General features: G+C 42.4%; 1 protein-coding gene across 1 annotated transcript in view; it reads left to right on the forward strand.

Annotated features, from left to right (window-relative positions):
* The first annotated feature begins 1,483 nt into the window (after nucleotides 1-1,483).
* COL6A6 (collagen type VI alpha 6 chain) overlaps nucleotides 1,484-26,048 on the forward strand; it is a 136,159-nt gene continuing 111,594 nt past the window's right edge. Inside the window, exon 1 of the mRNA XM_081796889.1 lies at nucleotides 1,484-1,585. The gene's annotated coding sequence lies outside the window, so the exon portion shown is untranslated. The remainder of the gene's footprint in view (nucleotides 1,586-26,048) is intronic.

Raw genomic sequence — 26,048 nt, forward strand, 5'->3', positions numbered from 1 at the left:
GTCCTGGTGCTGCTCTGCCATGTCTATGAACTGGAACACGAAGTCTCATGATCCAGGGCACTCAATGAGGCACATGAGAAAGTCTTATTCCACTGGGGAAGAAATTGAGGTTAATGATCTGGCCAAAGTTACACTTGGTGACAGTCTTGCTGAGACTTGAGTTATGCCTGATTCCAGAGAATCCTCATTCCTTGGGAACAATCTCTGTTTTGAACTTGTCATTTGCCAAGTTGACAATCCATGCTATTAAAGCGTACTCCAGAGCTAGACTGCCTGCATTCAAGGTACCAGTTCTACCACTTACGAGATTAGCATTCTTTTTTTCTTTAATTTTTTTATTTTTTAAGATTACCATTCTTTAAATTTAATTTTTTTTTTACTTAGGATGACAGTAAACAGCAAATTTAAAAAACAAACAAACAAACAAACAAAAAAACACTCTTGGTTCCCCTGAAGAGGAGCAGTGCTTCCCTCTCTCTTCCCAGCCTTTGCAGCTGCTGATCCATTTGTGTCTGACCCTCTTTTCCCTGCTTTTATACCTCGCTCCCTCTTTACATTTCAGTCTGGGCTTAATTCACTCAGAGAATCTTCCTTTGGCCTTCCAAGGTTGAGTTAGGATCCCTTCTTGCGTGTTCCCATGGCAGCGTTTACCCCATCCCCATTCCCTGTTGCCACGCCTGACCCCCACTGAGACGGGCAGCTAAAAACCAGAGTTGGTTTTGTATCCCAAAACCTAATAGTGGCACAAACTAGGTGCTCAAATATTTGAGAAACGAATAAATGGATAAATAAATGAATGGACAGCAAGCGATAAAAAGTCAGTAGACGAAAAGAGTCAAGGATATTCTCGAGACCCTAAATTCTGATTGGGGCCTCCGAAGGCGCTTGACCTCAAACGTGGGGCGCACAGTGGCTGGTCTCCATTCTTTGGAGTGGCAAGAGGAAATTCCCACCACCCAAAGACTCTGGGGCTCCCTTGCTAGCCCCTGCTTTCTTCAAGAAGGCCCCAGGACAGGGACAAAGTCGCCCAGCGACAGTTCCAGCAGTAGGAACAGAGCTGCCATCTTTCGTGCCCCTTGGATCCCGCGCCCTGCGGGTCCGCTGGGTGCAGAGAAGGCGCGCACGGTGAACGCCCCAATCTCCCCGCCCTCAGTATCCTTCCAGGGTTTGGAGCTGAGGGTCGAGGTTCCCCGCAGGCGAGAAGTGTGTGGGGCAGTTACAGCCCCCTAAGCCCCCAACTCCCACTTCCGTCACCCGCCCCCCTCCCTAGAGACGTGCGCTGGGGCCCGGGACCGCCGGGGCGGGGAAGGGTCGGGCCGGGGCGGGGAGAAGGGTTTATATAGCTGCAAGGAGGGGCGCGGGAGCTACCGCCCGCCTGCGGCACACCGGGAGGCGAGAGGCTGCCCGCGGCGCCTCCAGTTCCTTCCCCGGTTCCCGAGGTCTCCACCCGAGGTCCCCACCGTCTCCCCGCGGTCGGCGGCACTCGGCGGGGCGCTCCCGGCGGTGCGCTCAGGGCGCGCCGGGAGGAAACCCACGCAGGGCTTGGCAAGCGCAGGGCTGAGGGCCGCGTGGAAGTTTCCCCGAGGTAAGTCCTGAAGCCGTTTGCAAGTGGTCAGTAATTGCATGGGAGGGACGGGCCAGATGGAGGCGGGGGCACTGCGTGAAGGCTGCGGTGAAGGAAAGAAGTGAATTTCAGAAACTCAAAATCGCCTCCTTCCGTTTATTTTCACCTCCTCGGGGCGGTTAGCCCTTCTCACCCCGTCTTTTAGTCTTCTGCATCCCTCTCTTGGCGAACATACAGCACATTCTGTTGTCACTCTCTGCTCCGGGCTCTCTTTTCCCCCCTGCATACTCATGTGCCTTGAAGGCTGAAAGTTGCCTCACCCAACACTGTCCCCGAGCCTAGGGAACGCCTGGCCTGTGGCAGGCATCGAGGACTATGGAAAGGATGAATGAGGTTAACCAGCCAGGGGCCAGAAAAGTCACTCCTATGTCTTTACAGACCCAGGCTGTACCTTGGCTTCTGGACCTCACCCAAATTTATTCAAGATGGTTGGGTTTTTATTATCGTCTGAGGAGAGGAGAGAACGCAGGGGGAAAAAAACCAAAAAAACACCCATTTATGAGTGTCCAGTAACATCTTGCAAAGAGTGGTACCCCAGCGACCTGGCTCAGTATCAAATGTGCAAATAGTTTTGATGAAGGGAGGAGGCAGGAGGGAAGAGGGAAAAACACTGGAACAAGAAAGTGATTTCTCTTGTTTTCTTTCTTGATAAAAGACTTCTCATTTCTCTTTTCAGAGGTCTACTCTATGGAGATATTTAAAAGTGATCTTTGCCAGTGGGAGAAAAAGTTTTGGTAGGAGTGAGGGGTGGTGATGCTGAATAGGAATATCTGAGATGTTGGTGGAAATCATGAAGACTTGAGATACAAGAATATTAGAAGTCTTATGTCAAGAATTTCCATAGTTACAGAATCAGCAGTCACATTTCTTTTTAAAGAAAGGATCTATTTGATGAGTAGTATTTTAATAGGAAATGTTCAAGTATGCCATTTTGAAGTTACAATGTAAACTTACTATTTAGTGTCCCCATTGATGAGATCACCTACATAAAAATCCCGAAGAGTCAAAATGAAGTGTTTTAAAGCACTTGGCCTTACGAGTTTTTTTCCTGATAAAAGTTGTCAAAAATTTCCTTCCTCCTTCCTCATTTTATTCCAAAATAGTAGAAGTGCCCAGGATAATCTGAAAAGAAAGCTTTTCTGTTCCTCAGACGTCCATGTGATTTTAGACCTTGTGCCGTGTGAAATAAAACTTTATGATTTACATAAAAGACTTTATGTGAAACACCCATTGAGGAACAATCTTCAGCTTTCTTTTTTTAAATTTTAAAAAAAAGCCTTCTGATTTTACTAAATCTTCTTGTGAAACAATTCTTTAAAAAGACCGTTGTTAAATATTATATACTTACAATTTTCCATTTTCCTATTCCATTCAGATAGTTTGAATTGCAGAAAAGTTTGAATCGTTGGAATGTTTATAAAGAAAAGATTTCCTTATTTACATAGACAGTGTTAAGAGCAGCTAATTAAGTCACCAAATGAAGTTCACATTACAAGAATTGTGAATAAAAGTTGGTGTTATTTACTCATCTATATGTACACAGTATGCATCATCCCACTCATAAAACAGTCTTAAACATGACTGAAAAAATCTTCCCTGTCAGTAAATATCCCCATCACTGGAATTTCTGAAAAATATGTGATTGCCACCTATACCATCCGTAAATAAATAAAAGTAGTCCAGACTAATGAGGAGGTTTTTATGACCAGAGATTGGTCACTTCCACAGTCCCAAGAAATAGGTATGAAGATTCGATTTTCTGTACTTCCAATTTAATGAGCATGATGAATATGAGACTTTTCCAGGGTGATCAAATGTTAGCCAATATCTTTTTTTTTCCCTTCCTTGCTGACCTTTTTGTTGTTGTCCTTGTTATTTAAAGTAGGAAGTGGTTTAGCTTTGCTCTGAAACAGGTCTAGGTTCAAGTTATAGACTAGCTGGGACAATCATTTAACTCCCCTGAGGCTTCTTGCACCTGTCATGCAGAGCGGTTGATCCCTACCTACCTCACAGGCATGTGTAAGGAAAAAAGATCCTTAGATTAGTTAGATAATCTGGTTAGATAATGCCAGGCGTGAGTCCTCACTAAATGGAGGTGGCAGTGATGATGATGGTTAACACTTATGGTTCAGGGCAAATAAAAGTGTTCCCAATAATTCAGTTAATGTTGAGCCCAATTTTATTCCATGTTTTGACCTCCCTGAAATACCTTGTTTCCATGGAGTATAACACATGATTAACAGAAATGCCTAACTCACCAAACATCGTAATCTCCCTTTTCCCCTGGAAGCCTTCCAGTTTGCAGAGATCATTTAAGGAAAGACCCATCACTTGGGCGTGACGCTATCCTAGAGGAGGTGTGCCTGTCCTGACTTCACTATGTATTTCTTCATATCTTATGCTTTACAATTTTGGGAAACTTTTTCTAGAGCAGTCGAATCGTTCCTGTAGGTAGAAGGCTGGGAGAAGCACACTCAGTGTCTTCGTTTCTTTGGATAATGACTCTGGGATAACAAAAGCATCTTGCTGCTTTCAGCAGGAAGGTATGACATTTTCAGAATTTTAAAATAAAGACCCTCAGTCAACCTGAAGTTCCTCAAGGGAATGGAGAGTTAAAAAGTCATAAAGGATCATTTACAAAACAGCAACTAGTTGAAGGCCAACATGTTTAAGGAAGAAAGAATAGTTAGAGAGACTTGGTCTCACTCCCTGTCTTGATTCCTCACTCTCCTTCCAAACTTGTTTTTTCCTGGGGTGACCCCAAGGCCCTGGCAGGGGAATTTGGAAGAGATTACATCAATAAAAATGGAGACTGTTTGGCTAACATAAACCATGTGCAGAAGAAAAGAGCTCTTGTGTCTCTCATATCCCTAACGCTTCCATAGTACCTGGCACTAGTATGTACTCAATAACTATGCGATGAGTGAATGACCTAAAATTTCAGAAGTCTGGCTGAAGGATGCTTCTCATGTAAATCTGGAGCAGTTGCACTTAGAAAATCCACTAACATGAGAAACCTCAGGCAAGATGAAGGAGGCAGTATGATCTCTGCTTGTGTCTCAGCTTCTGACCTTCAGTTTTCTAAAGCAAAAACAGCGGACTATAAATCTTACTTTTATGAGTTATCTTCATGGACTGAGATAAACCTAAAAAGTAATACCTTTTATGTTTCCAAATAACAAGTCCAAGGAGATTTACTGGTTTAATTTTGCTATGAATAGAAAGTTTTCCCCCAAATACTCACGCAGTAGAGGGGTGGGAAGAAAGATACAGCGTACAAACTAACTTGGTGTTATGAATGGAAACCTCAACATTCCCCTCGAGTCACAAAGGCATAATAAATACACATTTAACCATTCTCCATCCATTTACAATTAAGGATTGGGTATCGATTTGACTCTAAAATGTTTTTGTAATGCTCTAAGTACTGTATCCTAGACTTTAGAGGGGAATGATTTTGCCAGACTTAGTTGGCAAAGTCTTTTGTGTTGGCTTAAAAAACCATAAGCTAATCACTTACTGAGTTCTTTAAAAATAAGTTGATTAATGTTTGGCGAGAAATTCTGACTAGAAGTCTCCATTACATGAGTCCAAATACAATAGAACTTTGAAGATCATGAGCAAGTCATAGTCACATTTGGCTATTACTGTTTGGTGGAAAATAATCCCACAGTGTGTCAAATGATCCACATGCCATCTTTTGGTACCCTACCTCACCATAGCCAGCATGTGTAATTAACTCTTTACTCACATTTACTTCCACACTTGTCTGGGACGGTTGTAATATCTATAATACTAAGAAGATGATGTTACACTTTGTAGCAGATTTCCCTCATGTCCAGGCTTTTCTCTGCTGGCTAGCAGATGACATCAGAGCCCTCTCCACATTCCTTCTGCTTCCACTGTTTTGGTACACACTGTAGGCTTCTTACTTCAAGCACCTGTGAAGGCCTGTGGGCTTTCTCTGGCCTTGGGAGCATGACTGACTCAGGTGGAGTAGGCCAGAAGGGCCTCGCGTTAACACCCCTGAGAGCAACCCCTCACTCAGTGACACATGAAAGTTGGTGAATATCCAAGCTTTCTCACACCTTGGGAGAGGCAACCCTTGAAGTATGATCTATACATTCTTCCAGACGTGCCCCCAAGGGAATGAGCTCCAGCTGCCCAAAATGGCAACCGATCTGTCCACTAACAATTCTACATTGGCTTCCTTCCCTTTTCTGTCTCACTCCCCTGCTCCTCTACAAGGGCTTCCAGAGATCACTTCCTAAATAAAGTAATTGCACAAATTCTAGTCCAGAATCAGCTTTTGGGGGAACCCAACCTACCATAAGCATGTGAGCTATTTCAGTAAATGCAGTGGTTTATATATAAGTATACTGTAGATTCCGCTCTAGCTAAAAATTGAATCAAGAATGAAATTCTTGCTTTTCACACTAAAGAACAGAATTTTGTCCCTAGACGGTGCTGTTTGACTTGTGTCTGGAGAAGTTAGTTTGCTGGCCGTGACCTAGTCCTGAATTCCCATCAGCCCTTTGAGGGCTATGTTGGGGGGGACATGGAGGGAGATATTAGTAAGGACTCAGGTGACCCCGTCATTAGAGAAAGAGCATATTCTGCTGATTATGAGAAGCAGCTCAAACACATGCTCTGTAAAGATGGAATTGGCCTCTCTATATTTCCGTTGGGTGTTTCAATCTCTCCCTCAGGTTTGTTCACCATTTGCTTACTATGTTAGTCAGAGTTCTTCAGAGAAACAGGACCAATAGTTAGATATACAGAAATATATAAGAGGAGGGCGCCTGGGTGGCTCAGTTGGCTAAGCGTCTGCCTTTGGCTCAGGTCATGATCCCAGGGTCCTGGGATCGAGTCCCACATCAGGCTCCCTGCTCAGCAGGGAGTCTGCTTCTCCCTCTGCCTGCCACTCCCCCGCTTGTGCTCTCTCTCGCTGTGTCAAATAAATAAATAAAATCTTTAAAAAAAGAAATATATAGGAGGAGATTTATTATAGGAATTATCTCACACGATTATGGAAGTTGAGAAGTCCAGTGATCTGCCATTTGCAAACCAGAGAACCAGGAATGCCGATGGTGTAATTCAGTCCAAGTCTGAAGGCCTGAGAGCCAGGAGTGCCAAAGTCTGAGGGCAGTAGTAAATGGATGTTCCAACTCAAGCAAAAAGAGCAAATTTGCCTTCCTCTGCCTTTTTGTTCTATTCAAACCGTCAGTGGATTGAATGACGCTCACTTGCTTCGGTGAAAGTGCTCTTCTTTACTCATTCTATTGATTCAAATACTAATCTCTTCTGGAAATAACTCAAAGGCACACCCAAAAATAATGTCTACCATCCCTTCCCTTAGCTCAGTCAGGTTGACACATGAAATTACCCATCAAATTTACCAGGTACTTCCTAACCCATCCTCCCCAAGCCAGACGTCTCTTCAGAACTCTAGACCCAGATATCTCACTGCCCACAAGGTACTTGAACATCTTCCACTACAAACCCAACAAGTGCCAAATGGCATTTACTATCTTCCCCACACACCTTCCCCTCTTCCTACATATGGCACAACCCAATGGCCCCACCAGAAGACTCTGGAGTAGTCTTGAAGTCCTGTCCTTCTCTCAGCCCTCATCAACAATCCCATCTCATCAGTCCCCAAGTCCTAACAATTTAATTTCCTAATAATCTCCCTATATCTGTGCTCCTAGTTCCCAAACACCATCCTTTCTTTCACCCAGAAAACAGCTGCCTTCTAGTCCACCTCCCTGCCTCTAGTCTTGTTCCTCTTCTAGCATTCTCCATATTTCAGCCTTGGTGAGCTTCCAAAAACCTTTATTTTCCTCTGCTTATTCCAGTGCCTTTGGATATAATCCAAACTCCTTACTGTGGTTGAGAATTCTCCCACCATCCAACTTTATCTACCTCTCCTTCCTCATGCCTTTCTATTTCTTTGCCACCACTCCCAATCCTCCAGTTTAAAAACAAAACAAAACAAAAAAACCCAAAAGACAAAAAAACAAACCCTTGCTCTCTCCCACCTCCCACTATTTGCATTTGGAATTCCCTCTAGAATTCCTAGAATTCCTAGAACAGTGTTCTCCAGACTCTGAAGCTGCCTAACTCCTTTTCTCCCTTTAAGGCTCAGCTAATATGTCCATTCCTTGAGAAAATGTTACTGGACCTTCTGTTCTAGGTAAGGTACCCTACCCTGGGTCCCCACAGTACCCTAGACTTCCAGTCGTATTGCTCTTCCATTAACCTGTGATTATTTCATCTTTAGTGTTCACTAGGCTATCTTCAGGGCTAGCCACTTAGTAGCTATATCTGTTGTATGAATAAATGAGCTGAGATTAGGTTTCTTACTAGCTGGTGACCATGGGCAAGTCACATAAATTCTCTGAACTTTAATTTCCTCATCTAAAGTAAAAACCCTATCCAAGCACAGGATGACTAGGGACACTTGCTGAGCTTATGGATTTTGGGTTCTTGACACATAGTTGGCACTCAGTAAATAATAGTTCCTTTGGATTCAGCAAGATAGGTACTATGCTGAACTTGATCCTGTGATGTTTTGAGACAGTAAAGACCACATTCCAGGAGGTATAAGCTAAAAGGGCACTTTGCTATAAGGGCTTTGGGTGGAACCCAGAGAAAAGAAATGTCATTTAGCTAAAAAAAAAATCCTGCTTGTCAGATGTCCTTTCAAACCATGCATGAAGTGTGTTTTTGGAAATGAACTTAATACAATAACATATAATGGCGTCTAATTCCTTTACCTAGTGTCTTCCAAATAATCCTTCTCCTTGAGCTTCAACATCTGCATTCCCTGGATTAGTGCCATGAAACCAGTTTCCAAATGGAGGAGCTTTTCCAAGAACTTTGCCTTAAAAAACTATTCCCAACTGCAATTCCTCCTTGATTTCCCTCCTTTTCCATGATGACTGTCATCATCCTGAAACAAAAACAGTAAGCACCTAATCGTTGGGCCTCCAGGGCCCCATCATGAAAATGTTCACAAACCCTGATGCACATTTATAAGCGATTTAACTGGGTAGAGGCAAGTACTAAAAAATTAATGGATTTGCACTGGTCAATGATTAAGGCAAAGAACTTTTTCGATTTTATTAGTGGGGAGTGAGTCAAATACACAATTGGGTTGGAAATTAGAGTAATAGCACCTCAGAGAGCTATCTCTACAATGTAAAGACTTTCAGGTATCATTTGGTAAAATACTGCTTTGGCACACTTACTTAAATCTATGGCAATCCACTTTTAAAGCTGTCCCTCTTTGACACATACAATTTATAAACCCCATTTGTTTCTACATATCCCAACAATTTGGGCACACATAGTCCTTTGTAATTAACAGTCATTATACTAAGAAGAAGAGGTAATTTGATGGTTGATGGTGTTGTCTGTTAGAGACCCACTTCATCAGTCCATAAATACGTATCCCTAGATGCAAAATACTTTAGGTAGGTGTCTGTTTTTCCCCAAAGCTTGAAGGTTTTCATTTATCTGTTCATTTATGTCTCAGTGCCCCATCAGTTCTTTCATTTTCTTCATGGAGAAAGTCGCAATTCCATTGTCATCTCAGTCAGCAGCTATAAAAGTTATTGAGTTGGGTAGTGCATTGGACACTGAAAGAGAGGTTGTGATTTCATACATTGCATATCTGCCCAACTCTCCACTGAGAAAGGAGACGTGTGTCCTGCATTTGGAGCTGTAGCTATGTCACTGGCTTCAGCCAGTAAGCAAGAGGTGGCTGGGCTAGAACCAGTCCAGGTAGATGGAGATGGTTAGTTACAGGTTTCTTCACCCACTGGATCTTTGAATACTCCAATCAAGGGGGTTACATCAACTACCTCAGCACTTATTAAGCACCTTATCTACATCATCACATTTGATCCTCACAACAATTCAGTGAGGAAAATATCATCATCATCCCCCTCCTGCAGATGAGAGTCTGAGGTTTCAAGGTGCATCAATTGCTGACCAGTGGAGGATCTGAATTCAGGATGTGGTAACCCAGGCCTTGAAACTCCTACCTGTCTGTTTGGTGGGGTAAGCTAAAAAATGTGTGTTTCAAAAGCCTAGAAGCTTCCAGTGCTGATGCTCAACTTAGATCCCTGCATGATTAGAATAATAGTTCAGAAGTCATTTTTCATTGGTAAATGGAAATTTTGACTCTATTTTTTTTTTTTAGGGGAGGGAAGAAAGGGAGAGTGCTGAATTCAGCATGAACATAAAATCCCAAAGAGATGATGTTTGAGTAGCTACAAAACTCAGTAGCTTGAATCTCTGTCACTGGAACTGACTTTGGTTAACATTTTCAAAAGTCCATTCTCATTTTGCTTATTGACTTTTCATAGAATCCTAGAATTTCAGGGCAAAAATGGGTCTTAAATCATTTCAGCTATTTTTTTTTGTAAATTGTTTGGTTCCTCCCCTACCCTTTCCCACAATTAAAAAGCCTTTAATGATTTCTCACTGTTCTTGAGATAAAGATAGAAATCATTGATAGATCCTGTAAAGCCATGCATTGGCCACTTCTTTTCCAGCCTCGTCAAGTGTCATGCTTTGCTCTGCACTCTATTCATACTGGACTTCCTTTGGTTCCTTGACCACTGTGTTCTCCTTCCTACTACAGGACCTTTACACGAGCTTTCCTCTCTTCTGGAACATCACACCCCTCTTAGGCAGGTTCATTCTCACCTTCCTCTAGACGCTAGCTTAAACAGCAGTCCCTCAAGGAAGCCTTGCTTGAGTTATCAATTCTCCCTATTATATGTCATCACAGTATATAATATTTCAACAAATACATTAAGTACCTTTTCATGTATAAGCCTTATTTTAGGTTTTGGAAAACAAGATGGACAAGCCCCCTCCTCCAGGGAAGATAGAAACAATGAAGAAGTCCACAAATAACTTCCAGGTGGTATTAAATGCCAATAAAAAACAGAGTTATTGGGTGCCTGGGTGGCTCAGTTGGTTAAGCGACTGCCTTCGGCTCGGGTCATGATCCTGGAGTCCCTGGATCGAGCCCCGCATCGGGCTCCCTGCTCGGCAGGGAGCCTGCTTCTCCCTCTGACCCTCCTCCCTCTCGTGTGCTCTCTGTCTCTCTCATTCTCTCTGTCTCAAATAAATAAATAAAAAAAATCTTAAAAAAAAACCAGTTATTTAAGGGGTCAGTGACTGACTCTAAGGAAGTGAAAGGTTGTTTTTGATGGGGTGGTTGGGAGGCCTCTCTAAGGATGTGACATTTGGGCAGAGACCTGAGTGAACACAGGAGTAAAATGAGGCTGCCTGGGGGGAAAGGAAAGGATATTTCCTAGCAGAGACAACTTCGGCATGTTCAAGAAAAGCAAGGAGACAGGTGTGGCTGGAGTGGAGGGAACAAGAAGAACAGTGAAGAGGATGAGATTGGAGATCGTGGGCCATTGGCCAATATCATGTCGAGCCCATGGGCCACACATATATGGTATTGGAGTTTAATCTAAGCCAGATGGAAAGTCACTGGAAATTTTGAACAGGGAGATATTGACCTCATGTATGGTCTTCAAAGATCACTCTCACTGCTGTGTGAAGAATAATACATTAAGAAAGTCAAGAGTCAAAGCATGGAGGTCTATTAGAATAAGAATCTGGGCAAGAAGCAAAGGAGGCATGGGTATGGTGGGGGGTGGTGAGAAGTGATTAGATCTAGAATGTATTTCAAAGGTACTGTTGACCAGACTTACTGATGGTTTGGCTACAGAGTCTTTTAGAGAAATCTCTTCTTTATAGTGTGTAACATAGTTGTAATTTTACACTTGATATAATTCTTTCAAAAATAACTCAGTCCCTCAATGGACTGTAAGATCTATGACAACAAAGACTATGTCTGGTTTTACTTTTCATTGCCTACCTGCTACCTAACACAGTGCCTATAAATAAATTAATGGATAGATAAGTATGCTAAAACCACCTTATCTTACAGATGAGCAAAATGAGTCTCTGAGAGGTTAAGTTAAAGGACTGGCCTAAGGTTTCTCAACTTGAACTAGAAACCACGTCTCCACACACTTCATTCAGGCTATTTTCCCTCTTGCCCTGAAGCCCCTTCCAAACACCATGCTCTTTTATTTGGGGAGGGAGGGATTACCAAAATGTACTTCAAATATCTGTAATGGGTAATTCGTCTGTTTAGGCAGACACCCACCAATTGTAGCCAGCAATGTTCTAATCACCTCTGAGGCTCTTTGGGGGCAACCTGAGTTTGTGACATTTCTTCTTTCCTCCTTTGAGCTTGTTTACTTCTCCAGAAAAACCATTGATCTTATCCCACTATTAGTGAATGTTATGCCTAGGGCCTGAAGTTGGTCATCCTAAGCCATCTGATTTGTGTTCTGTTTTGAAAGACACTACAGCTTTAGAGGAGAGCAGCTGGTGTGCATAATCTCCATATAAAAGTTAGCCATTCAAAAATTTTCACTCCCCAAGGGCATTTTGAAAAAAAAAAATCAGTTGAGGCAAACTGTGATTAATAGGGAAAAAAAGAATAGAAGGCAATTAAGAGTTTCCTCGGTTCTCTTGGAAGGGAAAAGCTGCCTGAAATGTAACTTTCTCAAGCAATGATCACATCCTTGGACTGCTGCCTTTCTAATTAAATTCCTGATACATATATATGGATATTTCATTTATGAACAGCTGGTAAAATTGGATCCTTGGTCTACAGAGGTTTACCAAAGTACTTGAGTATTTTTGTGTGTTTGAATACTAATATTTAACCTTGGAATACAAAAAGAGGAAATTAGGGGCACCTGGGTGGCTCAGTTGGTTAGGCGACTGCCTTCGGCTCGGGTCATGATCCTGGAGTCCCGGGATCGAGTCCCGCATTGGGCTCCCTGCTCGGCAGGGAGTCTGCTTCTCCCTCTGACCCTCCTCCCTCTCATGCTCTCTGTCTCTCATTCTCTCTCTCTCAAATAAATAAATAAAATCTTTAAAAAAAAAAAGAGGAAATTAAATCTGCTAGCTGCTCATCACCCAGGACCTTCTAGGTTGCACCCTCCCTGGTCTGCATGGTAATCGGTTCTGTTCTTTCCCATCAAGCTACTTCCAACATTACCTTTCCTCTTTTCATTATTCCTTCTTGGAAGCAGCACTCAATGTGCTTTGTACCTTTCAGAGCCCTTTCTCCTGTCCTGGAGCCAGGCTTCACACCCCCCTCCCCGAGGTTTCTAGTCTAGTGAGGGGCCAGACATTAATGAGATAAACACTCAAATGAACGTTTATTCACAGATTTGAGATGACATGCTAGGAAGAAAAATAAAAAGATGCCATGAGAGAAAAATCGCAAAGGAGATCTAATTTATGACAGGAGAGGACCTCCCTGAGCAAGTAGTATTGCAACAAAGTCATGGAGGATGAGGACTGACAGGAGCAAGGGTACAGGGCAAAAAGTGGCTGGGTCAGATGGGCAGGGGCAGGACTTCTCAAACTTTGCTGTGCACACGAACCCCCTGGGGATCTTGTTCCACTGCAGACTAATGCACTAAAGCTAGGATTCAGCGTTTCCAACCAGCTCCCAGCCATGCTGAAGATGCTTAGCCCGAACCACACTTTGCATAAGCAACAGTACAGGACCAGGGTTGGCAAAGTTCTTTCTGTAGAGAGATAGAGAAGGCAAATCTTAGACTTCGTAGGTCACACTGTCTCTGCTGCAACTATTCCACGGGGCCATTGTGATGTAAAAGCAGCCATAGAAAACATGTAAATGTATGGGTGTGACTGTTCCAGTAAAACTGTGTTTAGCAAAACAGAGTCAGATTTGGCTTGAAGGAGGTAGTTTGCTGGCTCCTGCCATAGGATAAGGTGCTATCAGTTCTCAACCTTGACTGTACGTTAGAATCACCTGGGTTTCAAAAAATATCCATGAGGCCCCTATTCTGGCTCAATAAAATCAGGATCCTTGGGGTTGGAGCCAAGGCATGGGTAAAGTTGAAAAGCTGCCTAGGTGATCCTAAGGTGCAGCCTGGGCTGAGAGCCACTGTAGGCCTGCATCTTATTTGATAGTCTGTATTCTCTTAGCCCTAGGAGGTAGGGAAGGTAAAAATAACTCACCTTTCCTTAATTCTGAGATACCATCAGTTGCCCAAAAGCTTTCAAGGAAGGGGAAATGTAGCAGGGAATGTACAAATCTATAGTAACAGATTCTGATTTCATGAATGTTAAAATGGGGGTGGTGGTCAGTGTGCACTTTGAATCCAAGAAATATGTATTTTCATCGCTATTATTCAGATGAGGAAAATGAAGCATAGAAGATGTACAGATTATATGATGATGTGCTAAGGCGCTGTAGGCAAAATTTTGTGACTTTAACTCACTGAACTGCCTTTGGTTCCGCCAATGTGCGAGCCCTTCCTTCCCGGCTGGGCCTCTGCAGGTGCATGCTAGTCCCCCCACCGCTTTGGACACACTTCATTTCCCCCTTAGAATCTCCTAATTCCTGCTTCTATGTCAGGTCTCAGTTTAGCTGTCTGCTTCTTCTGGGGTGTCCTCACTGACCCCACAATCAGGGGAGAGGCCCCTGCTGGGAGCGCTTCCTGCCCCTCGTAGGGTGCCCCGTCAAAGCCTAGGCTCTTTCTGTCTATACAGACATCCTCCAGGCCTGGGAGAAGTCATGACGGCAGGAACCATGATTGGCTTCTCATCGTTTTATCTCTTTTACCTGTTGTAATATTGTGATTTATAATAAATATGTATTTTGGTCTTCATCTATAGTTCCTGGCTCACAGTTCCCCAAATCCTTGGATTTTCTTGAGCAATAAGAGCAATGGGAAGCATCTTTTGTTACACTATTTGGTCTCTTGTCCTCAGTTCCTGAGCTGTGAAGGTGAAACGGCGTCTCGTTACTCATAATGAGTCCCTTTCCACCAGAACTGGGTTTACGTTAATATAGTTGACTTATTGAAAGCACCTAAGGAAGGGGGCTGGTTGCCAGGGAAACCAACCAGGAAGAGAGGGTTGAAACTTTTAGTTCCACCCCCTGATTTCCAGAAGGGAAGCGGACTGGAGGTAACCAATCAGCGATGGTCAGTGACCTAATCAACCATGCCTATGTAATAAAGCCTTCATTAAAAACCTAAAAGGGGTGGGTTTGGAGAACTTCCAGGTTGCTGAATTCATGGAGATGCCGGGGGGAATGGCACGCTCACGGAGGGCATTGAAGTTCGCCTTTTCCCCATGCTTGTCTTCCATTTGGCTTTCCTGAGTTCTGTCCTTTCACAACAAGCTGAAAATCCAGTAAGTAAAATGTTTCCCTGAGTTCTGTGGGCCACGCTAGCAAATTAATTGATCCCAAGGAGAGGGTCATGGGAACATCTGATTTATAGCCAGCCGGTCAGAAGCCCAGGTTAACAACTTGGACTTGCCATTGGCATCTGAAGTGGGGGTGGTGAGGGGGAGTTTTGTGGGACTGAGCCCTTAACCTGTGGGATCTGACACGATCTCTAGGTGGGTAGTATCAGAATTGAGTTGGATTGTAAGACACGCAGCTGGTATTAGTGAATGTTCAGAGGTGTGGAACGCACCCTCCAACACACACACACACACACACACAAAATGTTTGGAGGTGTGGAACACACCCTCCAACAGACACACACACACACACACCCCGGATTGGTGACCAGAACTTCTATGCTTGTCTATGGCAGGACCTCAGGAATATTTGTGGAGTGAATGAACTTTGGCCCAGTACTGCTGTTCTTATTTAAAGTAGAGTGTAGCATAGTACTCGAGAGTGATTGTTCCCAAAGCCCGTCTCCAGGCATGTCACATTAGCATCACCTGGGAGATTGTTAGAAATGCAAATCTTTGGGTTCATCCCAGACTTGCTGATTCAGTCTCAGGGATGTGACCCCATAATTTGTTTCAATTAGTCCTCCTGGCAATTTTGGGTAAGGACCACAGGTTAGGAGGGTATGGGCCCTAAAGCCAGGCTGCCTGGCTTCAAATCCTGGCTCTGTTGCTTAAAAATTGTTTGGCTCTGGGAAATTTACATTGCCTTTCTGTATCTCCATGTTTTCCTCTATAAAATGGTGGTGATAAAAATAGTAGCCACCTTAATTGGATTAACAATAGCTGTTAACACAACACCTGCTCACAGGGAGTGCTCAAAATACGTTAACAGTAGTATTAGCTGTGCAAATGTGGGCATTCATTAACTTCTCTGAAATTACTTCCTTCATCTTTATTTTTTTACCTTTACATATATATGTATTTTTTATGGAAGTTTAGTTGACACACAGTGTTAGATTAGTTTCGGGGGTACAATATAGTGATCTCACGACTCTATATGTTCTGCTATGCTCACCACAAATGTAATACCATCTGTCACCACACAATGGTATTACAGTATCAGTGACTATATTCCCTATCCTGTGCCTTTTATTTCCGTGACTCATTAATTCCATAACTGGAAGCCTGTGTCTCCCTCTCCCCTTCACCCATTTTCCCCATCCCCACCCTCCTCCCTTCTGGTTACCATTGGTTTGATCTCTGTATTCATGGGACTATTTCTGCTTTTTGTTTTTGCTTTTTTAGATTTCACATATAAGTGAAATCCTATGATATTTGTCTTTGATTTATTTCACTTAGTATAATGCCTTAGTATAATGTCTGTCCATGTCGTCACACATAGCAAAATTTCATTCTTTTTATGGCTGACTAGTATTCCATTTATCTATGGATGGACACTTGGGCTGCTCCCATATCTTGGGTATTGTAAATAATGCTGCAATAAACATAGGGGTACATATATCTTTTCAAATTTGTATTTTTGTATTCTTTGGATAAATACCCAGTAGTGGAATTACTGATCATGTGGCACTTCTATTTTTAATTTTTGAGGAATCTCCACGCTGTCTTCCACAGTGTCTGCAGCAGTTTGCATTTCCACCAATAGTGCGTGAGAGTTCCTTTTCCTCCACATCCTTACCAACACGTGTTTCTTGTCATTTTTAGTCAGGCCATTTTGACAGATGTGAGGTGATATCTCACTGTGGTTTTTATTTGAATATCTCTATTGAGTGATGTTGAGCATCTTTCCATGTCTCTCTTGGCCATCGGTAGCTCTTTTTTGTACCTTCTTTATCTTTAAAACAAGGATAAAATCTTTGCCTCATAGGATTTCTAAAGTTAAATGTGTGTGATGATTAACTATATGTGTCAACTTGGTAAGGCTCTGGTGCCCAGATATTTGGCCAAACACTAACCAAGATGTTACTGTAAAGAGATTGTATAGAAGTGACTAACCTCTAAATCACCGGACTTTGGGTAAAGCAGCTTACCCTCCATAATTTGAGTGGCCTCATCCAGATCAGTTGAAGACTTTACAAGGGAATACTGAGGCTCACAAGTCTCCAGGGAGGACTGTCCTCCCACTCAAAACTGTGACATCCGCTCCTGCCAGAATTTTCAGCCCGCCCTCAAGACTTCTTTTGCCAGTCCCCACCTCACATGAGTCAAGTCCTTCTCTCTCCACAGAAAGACACACATATACACTCTCTCTATATTACACACACCCTATTGGTTCTAGTTCTCTTGAAAGCCCTAATATAATGGGGTAAAGATGTATAGGTCAGAATTTCTCAACCTGTGTAGTTTTCCAGCTATTGACATTTTGGTTAAGATAATTCTTTGTTGTGGAGGACTGTCCTGTGCGTTGTAGGATGTTCAGCAGCATCCCTGGCCTCTACCCGCTAGATGCCCGTAGCACTGCCCCCTCCCCCAGCAGGAAAAATAAAAAATCTTTTCAAACATTGCCAAATGTCCCGTGAGGACAAAATCTCCAATTGAGAACCACTGCTATAAATAACTATGAAAATGCAGGAGCTGTTTCTCTCTAGTGCACACCCATTAAACCAACGCTGCCCTGCTGCCTGTGTGGCCCACACGTTTGCCCCTTCCCTATCAAAAGCAGTTTATCACTTGACACAAAATCTAGCTCAAAACCCACTGCCACCAAAGCTGGCCCTCCCAGTCCTCCCTCCTTCAGATCCCACTTCTGTGCCTGTCTTTCCCTTGTGCCCATTTCACTTGGTCATACTGTTTTTCAATGGTCTTGTCACAACTCTACGTGTGTGTACTATGTTTGCCCACTTACACTGAACCCCCTCAAAGCAAGGGGCTACCCTCACAGGAGGAGTGGATAATTTTGAGTCCAAATCCTGCTGTTTGCCAGTTAGTGACCTTGAGATAGTCACTCAATCTTCCTGAGTTTCAGTATTAATAGCTATAAAATGGGAATAGTCAGGTCTACTTCATAGAGTGGTTATAAGGCCAAGCACTTTTTGAACTATAAAAATAAAGGCCTTCCCCCCTAAAAAAGGCAAAACTATGGCTTTTATATCTTTTTTGTAAGAGAATAACCAGTACAGGGGGAGTTTAGGATGAAATATGACCTTGAAAAATGTTAAATGAACAAACAAGTACATGAATTTGCATACTGTATTTTGCATTTTGTTTAATTTATTTTCTTTTTCTGATAGCTTTTAAAGTAATGTAGGCAGGGTCCTTCCTGTGTCCTTTGGAGATTAATATAGACATTACCTAATGGGGCAGTTGCCAAGGCAATGCAATTTGCCTAGTTATTGGTCTCAAGTTCCTGGAAATGATGGCATTCATCAATAACTCTACTACCCCTGTTGTCAACATCTTTATTTCCTTAGGGAGCACTCATGCTTGAGATCAAGTACCTGTCCTTCAGAACTGGCTGAAGCAGTCCTTTTCCAGAAAAATCCTCTCTGCACCCCTAAGCCCCCTTCCCTCCCAAGGCAACAAGATGCTTCTTTTCTGATTCCCTGTAGTCCTCTGGACTTGCTCACCAGCAGCATAGCACAGATTTGCCTCCCTTCCTCCCCTATCAGACTGAGTTCATGAGGTCCAGGTGTGTTTTTAGTGGATTTGTATTCCCAAGGGCCAATGTACTGTTGGGCCAAAGCATGTGACTGTACTCATGAGTATGAAGATGATCACTAGGGCCACAATACTATGTGTCCATCTGTCTGCAGGATGTCTCCATTTACACGACATGTGGACATCTCAAACTCAGCATTTCAAAAAAAAAAAAAAAAAACCAGCCTGGACCTTCCTCTTGGTACCAGTTATCTAATTTTGCAAAACAAACCGTTCCAAAATATAGTGGCCTAAAAATAATTTACGTCTCATGGTTGTATGGGTTGACTGGTCTATCCCAGACAGTTCTTGCTCAAGGTCTCAGTCAGGTGGTGGCTGGGGCTGGAGTCAACAGAAAGCCTTTTCAATCACCTATCTGGTACCTGGACTGGATGGCTGGATCATATGGTGAAGCATCTCTCTCTCTTTTCTCCCCACATAGCGCCTTCATGGGGCTAGCTTGGGCTTCATAATATGGCGGTCCCAGAATTGTGGAACTTCTTACCTGATGATTGGCTGCTGCTTCTCATGCTCCAAGAATTTCATGAGCCTGAGTGGAAGCCACAAGGCTTCTTATGACCTAGTATTAAAAGTTTCAAGACATTGCTTGTGCCACATTCTATTGATCAAGTAAGTCATAAGGCAACCCAGCTTCAAAGTGAGGGAAATTAGGTCCCCTTTTCAGTGGGAGCAGTAGCAAAGAATTCATGGCTGTGTTTAATCTACCACATATTCTATTTTTTTTTAATTTTTTTAATTAACATATAATATATTATTTGTTTCAGGGGTACTGGTCTATCATCAGTCTTACACAATATACAGTGCTCACCATAGCACATACCCTCCCCAATGTCCATCACCCTAGCCACCCCATCCCTCCCAACGCCCTCCACTCCAGCAACCCTCAGTTTGTTTCCTGAGATTAAGAGTCTCTTATGGTCTGTCTCCCTCTCTGGTTTCATCTTGTTTCATTTTTCCCTCCCTTCCCCTATGATCCTGTGTCTTGTTTCTCAAATTCCTCATATCAGTGAGATCATGTGATACTTGTCTTTCTCTGATTTGTTTATTTCACTTAGCATAATACCCTCTAATTCCAACCACGTCACTGCAAATGGTAAGATTTCAATTTTTGATGGCTGCATAATATTCCATTGTATATATATACCACATCTTTATCCATTCATCTGTTGGTGGACATCTAGGCTCTTTCCATAGTTTGGCTATTGTGGACATTGCTGCTATAAACACTGGAGTGCACGTGCCCCTTCGGATCACTACATTTGTATCTTTGGGGTAAATACCCAGTAGTGCAACTGCTGGGTCATAGGGTAGTTCTATTTTCAACTTTTTGAGGAACCTCCATACTGTTTTCCAGAGTGGCTGCACCAGCTTGCGTTCCCACCAGCAGTCTACCACATATTCTTTTTTTTTTTTTTAAGATTTTATTTATTTATTTGACAGAGCTAGAGAGGGAACACAAGCAGGGGGAGTGGGAGAGGGAGAAGCAGACTCCCCGCCGAGCAGGGAGCCTGATGCAGGGCTCGATCCCAGGACACTGGGATCATGACCTGAGCTGAAGGCAGACGCTTAATGACTGAGCCACCCAGGCACCCCATCTACCACATATTCTAACAAGTAGTTTCTTGACTCTGTCAATGATCCTTTTGTATCCTTACATCTTAGGAGTTTTTTTTAAAGAACATATGTTGGAATGAAAATAGAAATTCTTTTGTTCATTATTTTAGGATACTTAATTTCCTTACCAGTTTGGTTGTCATAAGACATGGAAACTCCCTTTTCAAGATCCTTGGTTGGTTCCTTCTTACTTCCTGCATTATGTTGTTTAGCATTCTTTTTTCCCTTCTTATTCATGAAATATACAACTAGAAAGAATAATAATAAATCTGCTACCCAGATTTAACACTTAACGTCACCCAATGTTTGTTTCAGACTTTGTTAAATAAAATATTACACATAGGGTTGAAGCCCCTTGATCCCTCTCCCAGATCCTGTTTTCCATTTTGTCTTCCTATTCCCATTTTGTCTTAAGAACCACTGTCTTTTTTTTTTTTTTTTTAAAGATTTTATTTTTTTATTTATTTGACAGAGACACAGCGAGAGAGGGAACAAAGCAGGGCTAGTGGGAGAGGGAGAAGCAGGCTTCTCACTGAGCAGGGAGCCTGATGTGGGACTCGATCCCAGAACCCCAAGATCATGACCCGAGCTGAAGGCAGACGCTTAATGACTGAGCCACCCAGGCACCCCAAGAACCATTGTTCTTAAGTAGTTTTGTGTTATCCCCAGCTTTGCTTTAATATACATAGGCTTTTAAAAAATAGTATTTTGGTGTGTTTTAATCATTTTACATGGATGGCACCATACTACTTCTGGGACTTCTTGCCTGGTCCTTTCATCCAGGAATGGGAGTTCTGCTGTGGGTAATTCACACCAACCTACAACTACTGCTCTCCCTCTGTTTTGAGATTTATTCCTATTAAGGCAAGTAGAGCTAAATTATTTAACACCTGAAACACATCTTCATGTGTGTGTACATCCCAGCTTAATTACTCCATTTTCCTTTTCACAAACATTTGAATGATTCGAAATTTTTACAAACATTCATAGAAATCTTCTTGTGCACATGTACCAGAATTTCTCTAGGGCATTCACTTTATTTTTTAAGATTTTATTTATTTATTTGACAGAGCATGCGGGGGAGCACAAGCAAGGGGAGTGGCAGGCAGAGGGAGATGGAGAAGAAGGCTCCCCGCTGAGCAGGGACCCTGATGAGGGGCTCAGTCCCAGGACCCTGAGATCATGACCTGAGTCAAAGGCAGATGCTTAACCAACTGAGCCACCCAGGCACCCTAGGGCATTCACTTTAAATGAAGTTTCTAGGTCATGTTTTGTTTTTTGGTTTTTTTTTAAAGATTTTATTTATTTATTTGAGAGAGAATGAGAGAGAGAGAGCACATGAGAGGGCGGAAGGTCAGAGGGGAGAAGCAGACTCCCTGCTGAGCAGGGAGCCCGATGCAGGACTCGATCCTGGAACTCCAGGATCATGACCTGAGCCGAAGGCAGTCACTTAACCAACTGAGCCACCCAGGCGCCCCGAAGTTTCTAGGTCATGTTTAATTTTACTAGATGATTGCTAAATTGCCCTCCAAAGTGAATGTATTTAATTCCCACCAGCCATGTACATAAGCTCTAATATTCCTACATCCTATCAACCTTAATATTGTCAGTCTCTTTAATTTTTGCCAGTCTCCTAGGGAAATGATATCTTATTGTTTCAATATGCATTTCCCTGTCACCGGTAAGGTTATGGATCTTTTCATTTTTGTGTTGACCATTCAGATTACCTCTGCTGTGAACTGCCTGCTCATATCCATTGTCCATTTTTCTCTTGGGTTTAGTGGTCTAGTTGCTTATTATTTATCATGTCTTTTGTCAAACATTTAACATTTTAATGTAGTTACATTCACTCCTTTATAGTCTGTACTTGACTGTATCTTCTTTAAGAATTTATTCCAGAGTCATGATTTTGTATTTTGTCATACTGCTTTTGGACAGTTTTTTGCTTTATCAGAGTTTAACCTTAGTAAATATCTGTGCTTTTCTTGAATAATATCCTCCTCCTTCTTCCATCTTGTTGTCAAATATTTTAGTTAGGCTTTATTTTAAAACACCCCAAATTTATTTTTTCCACAGTCAGTATTATGATGGAGATGGGGGAAGGTATATAAGGGGAAATTATTTTCAATAGGTTGCTAACCAAAAGTCTGAGGAGGATCTGATATTTAAATAAACATCTAAGCTAAGTAAGGAAGCAGAAAATGCTAATGTTCTACTTTGAGATAGAACAAGCTTGTCCTGTTCAAGGAAGAGCCAGATGAGTGAAGCTGGAGTGGGGTGGGGGAGGGGAAGATAAGGAGATGAGGTCAGTGGATTAGTAGGATCCTGAGCATGTAGGGCCTGGATGGACAAGGTAAGGAATTTTGAGTAAATGTGTGATATTATCTCCTTTTTTGACTTACAGCACCCTAGAAGAGTCAGTAGTTGGGAGAGAGTAGAAGCAGGAAGTCTAATTAGGAAGCTTTTGCTAAAATGCAGGTGAGCCAATGGTGTCTTAGATTAAGGTAGAAGTCAAAGTGTTGAGAAATGGCTGGATTTGAGACCTACGTCTTAAAATAAAATCAATGGTGTTTGCTTAGGGGTATGAAAGTGAGGAATTCATAATAACTCCTTTGTTTCTAGCCTGGGCAAATTTTTTACTGAGATGGCAGTTACAGTCAACAATTAACTGTTAAATTATGCATGTTATTTATTTAGTGTATTTGTTACAGCTCAGCAATTAGATTTAGGTCTATGTCCCTCAGTGTAGGCAAACAGTTGGGGACACTATATTCACATTTGATTAGTTGATTCCACTTCTATTAATTAATAGCTGTATGACTTTTGGCAAGCTATCTCTCCTATAAAATGAGTAGTATTTATTGATACTCACTGGGTTGTTGAGAGGATTAAGTGTAGCCCTTAGAACAGTCCTGACACACAATAAGTACTCGGTAAGTTTTTGCTTTTCTTATTCTTTCTGGGAACCCTCACCTGTCCCCCCTCCCCTGCTCCGTTATAGTCTGTCAAACCAGGGATGTTATGAGTCACTCTTTATTTTGTTTGCTTAATGCAAGTCAGAACATTTTCCAAAGATTCTAATATTTTTCAAAGCTGATAGAAATCCAAGTTTAGAATGCTACTCTGTGTCTGAATCTCTTCAGTTACTTTGTGCTTTTCTAAGCCTGAAACTTAAGAGGTCATCAATTAGTAGATATTTGTCAACTATCTACTTTGGGCTTAACTGCCAGGATATTAAAGGGGACCATTTAGACCTAATTTCTACTTCCTGCAATCCTAAGCCATGTATGCTTTTGATTTGGCTGCAATGAATAAATATTTTATCAATGACCCAACATATTTCATTACTTCCCTGGTCCTTTTGGGTATTGCTGGACAGATCTCAGACTAGCTGATGTCATTGTTGGCTTTTGTGAATTGTGTCAGTATGGCTGCCCTTTCGTAGCTTCAGCCAAACAGGGAAAAACAGCAACTCGGAGGTGAGAAACCTCTATTCAGACTTAACGGGATCTGCTGTAAAGAGCAGAAATTCACAGCAGTTGATATTCTTGAGAAGGAAAACAATTCAAAGAAACAATTTCCAGTAAAAAAAAAAACAAAAAAAACAAACATAGATTATCTGATCCATTCTAACACATAAAATAAAATTCCTTCATCGTCAGAGAACTGGAGAGCATGCAAGGCTTTGCCTCAAGAAAAGCAATATAACGTAGTGGGAAAAGTCCAGGCCTCAGAGCCTCGAGACTGGTGTAGCTTGGAGAAATGCTCAACATTGCTAAGCCTCAGATGTTTCTTTTGTGAAATACAAATAATAATTCCTACCTAGGGGCCCCTGGGTGGCTCAGTCGTTAAGCATCTGCCTTCGGCTCAGGTCATAGTCCCAGGGTCCTGGGATCGAGCCCCACACGGGGCTCTCTACTCCACGGGAAGCCTGCTTCTCCCTCTCCCACTCCCCCTGCTTGTGTTCCCTCTCTCGCTATCTCTCTGTCAAATAAATAAATAAAATCTTAAAAAAAAAATTCCTACCTACCTCACAGGTGTGCTGTCAGGATTTGGGGAGATAGTGGTCATGAAGAGGCACAGAAAGGTGTACAATGTTGTACCTATCCCAGCCTGTACAAATGCTATGGCTGGGAAATGTGTGACGGAAGGACTTGAGGACAGGGAGTAAATAGAGTTCCTTTCCAGGGTATTCCTTAGCCAGGTCTTGTCTAGATTGCTCTCCTCACAAGCCGTCCCGTTGTAAAGATGGCAATAACAAGAATAAAAATGACAGCTATCATTTGTTTAATATCTACAGCAAGGCAGAGGCTGCACCAACTCCTGTGCATGCATCATCAGTCCGTGTAACCCGCACAGCAGTCGCTTGAAGTGGATGTGGGTACTAACACCTTTATATAGATGAGAGAGAGGTACAAAGGGATTACATTGCTTGCCTGGTCACTCAGTTAGTGGGCCACCCAAGCAGGATTTTAATCAGGTAGTCTGATGCCAGATGCTGTCTGTGAGTTTGGCCACGAGGCTACACAGCCTGCATACAGCTGGATCATCGAATAATTCCAGTGTGACCTCACAGTCGTTATTGGAGTGAGTCCCCTTGTGCCTCGGGAATTTTCCTATGCCCTGATCACAAATTCTTTCCTGCCCCTACCATTTTGTGCTATCCTACCATTACCAGTGTTGGGAGCTTCCTTGGCTTGAGGGACATTTAGTTCTGTAGCAAATAAACCCAATAATCTATACTGGAAAACACAATAGTAATTTACGTTACCCGCGATTTAACAGAAGTAGGCATATGAACACATTCATGGCGCCGCCCCTTTCCACACAGTCATGGGGTCCCCAGGCTGTTGTCAACATTTGTTTTTTTTTTTTTTTTTAAAGATTTTATTTATTTATTCATGAGAGAGAGAGAGAGAGAGAGGCAGAGCGAGAAGCAGGCTCCCAAGGAGCAGGGAGCCCGATGCGGGACTCGATCCCAGGACCCTGAGATCATGACCTGAGCCGAAGGCAGACGCTTAACCATCTGAGCCACCCAGGCGCCCATCAACATTTGTTTTTTGAGATTGTCTCCGTTCCAGCCAACTGGAAGGGAAAAGGTGATGGGAGAGCGCCCTGTGGGTGGTATAAAGCCAGGCCGGGAAGTGGATGACGTCATTTCCGCTCATGTTCTCCTGGTCAGAATGCCATCATTTAGCCCTTGCAAGTGGGTCTTGGGACAGGCCATCCCCAGCTTGCAGACATGGCACAGTGACAACTCTGCAATGCAGGAGGGGCAGCACCAAATGTGCATATACCACGTCTTTATCCATTCATCCATCGATGGACATCTGGGCTCTTTCCATAATTATATGGAAATATTATATGTGGTATTTATATTCATTAGTAAAATGGGTGTTTAATTTTCCTTTCTCATACTGTCCTTGTCTAACTTACATATCAAGATTTTATAGGCCCCCAAAAAAGGAAATAGCTAATATTCCTCCTTTTCTGGTCTCTGAAAGAATTTGTGGAAGATTCAAATGATATGTTTCTTGAAAGTTTGGAACTTGCCAGTAAAATCATGTAGGCTTGGAGTTTTCTGTGAATATTTTTAACTACTGCTTCAATTTTTTAAGTCTCTGCCTTATCTAGAGTTATGTCTCCTTTTTCATTCGTACAATTATCTGTGTCCTCTCTCTCTCTCTCTCTATCAGTCTGTTGTGAGGTGGGTGTTTTCAATTCTTGAGTTTCTTTTATCTTTTTTAGTTGCTGATTTCTGCTCAAATTTTTAGTATTTTAGTATTTTTATATTTCTTTTGGATTTATTCTATATTTTCCTCATTTTTAAGTGGGTCATTTAACTCCAAGA

The sequence above is a fragment of the Leptonychotes weddellii genome, chromosome 1 (genome assembly GCF_054177405.1).
Source record: "Leptonychotes weddellii isolate Sample4059 chromosome 1, ASM5417740v2, whole genome shotgun sequence".
Lineage (NCBI taxonomy): Eukaryota > Metazoa > Chordata > Mammalia > Carnivora > Phocidae > Leptonychotes > Leptonychotes weddellii.